Genomic DNA, 6,828 nt, shown 5'->3' on the forward strand with positions numbered 1-6,828 from the left:
TGAATTTTACTGATGTTTCATGGCTTAATATGATATCTTGGTACGGTCAAGTCACTCTGGCATCACTTAAACCTACACTGACGTCAGAGCCCTTTGTCCTACAGCACCAAAGCTTACTGACGTCACCACTGAGGATNAGGTTCCCCTTGGTCCTTAGCTGTGCAGGGCAATTTTAGAGACTGATTGGATAAATAACATGGCCGACAGGCAGCCATCTTTGATTTTGATATCGTCAGAGCCCTTTGTCCTACAGCACCAAAGCTTACTGACGTCACCACTGAGGGACATGAGTAAAATTCCACCGATGTTTCATGGCTTAATATGATATCTGAGTACCGTCAAGTCACTCTGGCATCACTTAAATATCATACTCTTGCACTGATCTTACTGATGTCCCTCAGTGGTGACGTCAGTAAGCTCTGGTGCTGTATTACAAAGGGCTCTGACGTCAGAGGAGGTTTAAGTGATGCCAGAGTGACTTGACGGTACTCAGATATCATATTAAGCCATGAAACATCGGTGGAATTTTACTCATGTCTCTCAGTGTAAGCTCTGGTGCTGTAGGACAGAGGGCTCTGACGTTAGTGTAGGTTTAAGTGATGCCTGAGTGACTTGACCGTAATCAGATATTATATTTAGCCATGAAACATAGGTGGAATTTTACTCATTTCCCTCAGTGGTGACGTCAGTAAGCACTGATGCTGTAGGACAAAGCGCTCTGACGTCAAAGTAGGTTTAAGTGATGCCAGAGTGACTTGACCGTAATCAGATATCATATTAAGCCATGAAACATCGGTGGAATTTTACTCATTTCCCTCAGTGGTGAGGTCAGTAAGGTATGGTGCTGTAGGTCAAAGGGCTCTGAGGTCAGTGTAGGTTTAAGTGATGCCAGAGTGACTTGACCGTAGTCAGATATCAAATTAAGCCATGAAACATCGGAGGAATTTTACTCATGTCCCTCAGTGGTGACGTCAGTAAGCGCTGATGCTGTAGGACAAATCGCTCTGACGTCAAAGTAGGTTTAAGCGATGCCAGAGTGACTTGACGGTACTCAGATATCATATTAAACCATGAAACATCGGTGGAATTTTACTGATGTTTCATGGCTTAATATGATATCTGAGTACAGTCAAGTCACTCTGGAATCTCTTAAACCTACTCTGACGTAGGACAAAGGGCTCTGACCTCAGTGGTGACCACAGTAAGCTCTGGTGCTGTAGGACAAAGGGCTCTGACGTCAGTGTAGGTTTAAGTGATGCCAGAGTGACTTGACCGTACCCAGATATCATATTAAGCCATGAAACATCGGTGGAATCTTACTCATGTCCCTCAGTGGTGACGTCAGTAAGCCCTGGTGCTGTATTATGAAGGGCTCTGACGTCAGAGAGCAGGTTTAAGTGATGCCCGAGTGATTTGACCGTACTCATATATCATATTAAGCCATGAATCATCGGTGGAATTTTACTCTTGTCTCTCAGTGGTGACGTCAGTAAGCACTGATGTTGTACGACAAAGCGCTCTGACGTCAGAGTAGGTTTAAGTGATGCCCGAGTGACTTGGCCGTACTCAGATATCATATTAAGCCACGAAACATCGGTGGAATTTTACTCATGTCTCTCAGTGTAAGCTCTGGTGCTGTAGGACAAAGGGCTCCGAGGTCAGAGTAGGTTTAAGTGATTCCAGAGTGACTTGACCGTACCCAGATATCATATTAAGCCATGAAACATCGGTGGAATTTTACTCATGTCCCTCAGTGGTGACGTCAGTAAGCCCTGGTGCTGTATTATGAAGGGCTCTGACGTCAGAGCAGGTTTAAGTGATGCCCGAGTGATTTGACCGTACTCATATATCATATTAAGCCATGAAACATCGGTGGAATTTTACTCTTGTCTCTCAGTGGTGACGTCAGTAAGCACTGATGCTGTAGGACAAAGCGCTCTGACGTCAGAGTAGGTTTAAGTGATGCCAGAGTGACTGGACCGTACCCAGATATCATATTAAGCCATGAAACATCGGTGGAATTTTTACTCATGTCCCTCGGTGGTGACGTCAGTAAGCTCTGGTGCTGTAGGACAAAGGACACTTCAATAGCAGCAAGTTGTTTAACAAAGGTACTGTCGTTGTTTTGTCCAGGCTTGCCCGTATTTCCTCCAAGGTCATTGTCGACTTGTGAAAAAAAAAAAAGTAAATTCATGAACGAGTATTTCCAACTAATAAATAAATAAATAAAACATGGGAAAACACAGGATCAGGGAATATGACTCAGGTACTCACTTTTCTTTTTTTGCTAGTCCCACTTGTCCCACATGTCCCATAACAATGTTAAAACATCAAAGAGACTGAGAATTCAGGGTTCAAAAGAAAACACAGGATCAGGGAATATTACTCAGGTACTCACTTTTCTTTTTTTGCTAGTCCCACTTGTCCCAGGTTGGTCGGCCTCCTCCTCGGCGTGCACCTCTGTTTGCGCCTCGTCGGCCTCCTCCTCGGCGTGCACCTCTGTGTGCGCCTGGAAACAACAAATTAACAATGTTAAAACATCAAAGAGACTGAGAATTCAGGATTCAAAAGAAAACACAGGATCAGGGAATTAACATCAGGGTATTTCCACTTGTAACTGATGGGACAAGACAGAAAATTTGATATTTTGACCCTCTGTCATTTTTATATTTTAAGTCATATTACTTCTTTGAAAACTGATACATAAGCAGAATGTCTTATAATTCAAGACTAAATATCACCGTCATAACATAGAAATATAATATGGCCAATATATTCAAATTCTTACTGCGTGACTGATGGGACATGATTTGGACACACATTTTGAATACTAGTAAACAAAGTTTATTATCCTAGCAATTAGCATGTTTCACTGACCATTAATAAGTTCGAATCATATGGGGAATATATATTTTTCTATCAGTACTGCTTTTGATATGTCCTAAATGCTCACTGGGAAAATAGTGACACATATTTGTGTGACTGATGGGACAATTGTTTTGTGACTGATGGGACCAGTATCCACTTGAACACTTTTCCAAATTTTTATGCAGCGTAAACAAGAGTATAGACTTGCAATGTCATAATATTGCAATTTTAGCAACTAATTTGTGTATTCTCTCCATCAACAACTAGGTTACTGCTGTTTAGGCTATCACAGCCAACATCCCAACTGCACCCCCAAAGTGAAACCCACACTTAATTGGCACATTAGTCCCTTAATACTTTGAGGTATGGGAAATAGTTTGTGAGGTGATAAGTTGCTGAATATTTGCATCCACTACCGATTAGGAAAAAGTATTCATTTTCCATTATTTGGATATTTACTTGACATATTAAATATATAGTGAATTTGTCCGATTCGCAGCACTGCAGAAAATCCCAAATTGGTACATGTTGTCATTTAATATTAGGAAAATTCTTGGTTATTGCCCAGTCCATCATTTTGATATCTGACATTCAAATAAGAACTTCAACAGTAACATTTTGATTAGAGCTATTTTGTTTAGTTTCAATTGGATGTGATAACATGCCAACTACAATAAAGTTTAAAGTATTAAACTACTACCGGAACCAAAAGAGGACGTTCTCAACTAGGCATTGACCCAAACATACGTATGAAGTTTGGTCAAGATCGGATGATAAATGTGACCTGTAGACTGAGAAAAAAGAATTCAAGATGGCCACCGTGGTGGCCATTTTGGGTGGTGGACCGGAACCAAAAGGGGACGTCTCATCTAGGCATTAACCCAAACATATATATGAAGTTTGGTCATGATTGGATAATAAATGTGACCTGTAGACTAAGACAAAGGAATTCAAGATGGCCACCGGGTGGCTATATTTTGGGCAGTGGGCTGGAACCAAAAGGGGCGTTCTCCTCTAGGTATTACCCCAAACATGTATATGAAGTTTGGTCATGATCGGATGATAAATGTGACCTGTAGGGTTGTCTGAAGCAATTGTGGACAAACAGACACAGACATCCGTCAATGCCACAGCAATAGCTTACCTTGACTTCGATCGTCAGGTAAAGCTAAACTCAGAGATCATAAAACTTCTTATACTAGCTTCAAATGGTAAGGTGAAGCATTAGGAAAACGAAGTAGTCGAAGATTTTTAATTTTCTGGCTGTATACCAAGCTATATAGGATTCATAGGGTACATATATAAATTTTTACATGAAGATATTAAACATGGTTAATTCTGGTCTATTGAAAACCTTTACATCGTCTGAAACTTAAATATAATCATTTATTTTAAATTTTAAGTGTATTGCTTTAAGTATCCATTTTCGTGACTGATGGGACACATATTTCGTGACTGATGGGACATATTTGCATACGTATATCATGCTGATCTATACTTGAACAACATTCCTTTTACTTCCAAATTGTTTGTGCAAGTTATTAAGAATAAGGAAAGAGAACATTTGTAAATAAGGAAAGAGAACATTTGTAAATAAGAGGTAATATTCTTTCAGTGCCAGTAATTTCATAGCACTATCTGTGACTGATGGGACACTGGGTTGTATGATAAGCTGATGAGATTTTTTATGACGTTTTACATAATTTTGTATCCCAGATGAATAATTTACTTTCATCTATCACTCATTTATGTACTAATAACATATCACAATATTTGAATACTTTCACTCAAATCATAATTTGTCTTGGCTGAAAACTACTGTGATAAATAGGGTACTTCTGAGTACTAAAATAGAAATTACATAAATGGCAATAACTCAAATCTGACTACATCAATTTTCTAAATTTAAAAAGCTCCTGAAAATTAGAGATTCATTTTTTAAAAAGAAATTTATCGCCAGCAGATTAATGAAAAATGAAAAATTGATAAAAATGTAACTTTTAAGTGGAAATAGCCATCAAAGAGACTGATAATTCAGGATTTAAAAGAAAACACAGTATCAGGGAAAATGACTCAAACAAAACTAACTTTTGCAGCTTGAAGACTTCGCTGAAATTGTCCTTTCTTTTTGTTCTTCGGGGGCTTCATGTCCTTGTATTCCACAAAATCCTTCACATTGACCCAAGTAGGTGCTTCAATTTTATTTTTGCCGTTGAAGAAACGGACCTTCACTTTTTTCTTTTCGGTAATAGGCTCACTTAAACAAGAAACATCACTATGTTTCATGGCTTAATATTATATATCTGAGTACAGTGNAAAGGGCTCTGACGTCAGTGTAGGTTTAAGTGATGCCAGAGTGACTGATCCGTACCAAGATATCATATTAAGCCATGAAACATCGGTGGAATTTTACTGATGTTTCATGGCTTAATATGATATCTGAGTACAGTCAAATCACTCTGGAATCCCTTAAACCTACTCTGACCTCGGAGCCCTTTGGCCTACAGCACCAGAGCTTACACTGAGACATGAGTAAAATTCCACCGATGTTTCATGGCTTAATATGATATATGAGTACGGTCAAATCACTCGGGCATCACTTAAACCTACACTGACGTCAGAGCCCTTCATAATATAGCACCAGGGCTTACTGACGTCACCACTTAGGGACATGAGTAAAATTCCCCCGATGTTTCATGGCTTAATATTATATATCTGAGTACAGTCAAATCACTCTGGCATCACTTAAACCTACACTGACGTCATAGCCCTTTGTCCTACAGCACCAGAGCTTACTGACGTCACCACTGAGGGACATGAGTAAAATTCCACCGATGTTTCATGGCTTAATATGATATCTGGGTACGGTCCAGTCACTCTGGCATCACTTAAACCTACAGCTACACTGACGTCAGAGCCCTCCAGCACCAGAGCTTACTGACGTAAAAGAACATACTGTTTGATAAAAAAAACTTGTGATCAGGAATGGCCAAAACCAGTACTTGTTGAAAACATATTTTTTTATGGGGGGGCGGGGGGGAGAACTTTTTTTGTAGACTCTGACTGGAGATGCCATTAAAGGGAAATATTTGCGTTTGTTGGTTTTTTTTTTTTTGTTTTTTTGTATACAATCTTCAGAGTTAAGGTGGCTCCACACTTTCGCAATTAACCAGCAAAATTCGTTGAAACTTTCATATAATGGTTATGCAACTATGTAGAGTTGATTTTATGAAAATCTAAACATTCCAATAGTTTTGGGACCTTTTTGGAAAATATACAAAAAAATGAATTTTCGTCAATTTAATATTTTCCGGTGGGTTTTTTTGTGTGGCATTGTTCGGAACAATAACAACAATCATAAAATGAAAAGAAGCATTTCTAATTAACCCTACAAATATTTTATTTATCGCAAAATATGTTACACATGTTACACAGTGTTTTTTTATTGAATTTGTACGGATAAAAGTGATTATCTACAAGCTAAAAGCAAACAGGACACAAAGATCTATACATATAGAATGGGAAATGGAACAAAATATACACAATGGCTTTATAATTAATTTATTTTACATTTTACAATCACTTTGATCCGGGTGAGAGTTATTTTCCTTGAACGAAATCGGAATTTTTTGCAGAGGGGTAACATTTACACAATGACAGTTGTCTCTGTTNAATTATTACATTATACATAGAGGATATTTAACAGTGTCATCAGTAACGTTAGTGCAGTATACATAGAGGATATCTAACAGTGTCCTCAGTAACAATAGTGTATTATACATAGAGGATATTTAACAGTGTACTCAGTAACGTTAGTATTTTATATATAAAGGATATCTAACAGTGTCCTCAGTAATGTAGTATATTATACATAGAAGATATCTATCAGTGTCTTCAGTAACGTCAGTGTATTATACATAGAGGATATCTATCAGTGTCTTCAGTAATGTTAGTGTATTA

Source organism: Mizuhopecten yessoensis, unplaced genomic scaffold (assembly GCF_002113885.1).
Source record: "Mizuhopecten yessoensis strain PY_sf001 unplaced genomic scaffold, ASM211388v2 scaffold5325, whole genome shotgun sequence".
Taxonomy (NCBI): Eukaryota; Metazoa; Mollusca; class Bivalvia; order Pectinida; family Pectinidae; genus Mizuhopecten; species Mizuhopecten yessoensis.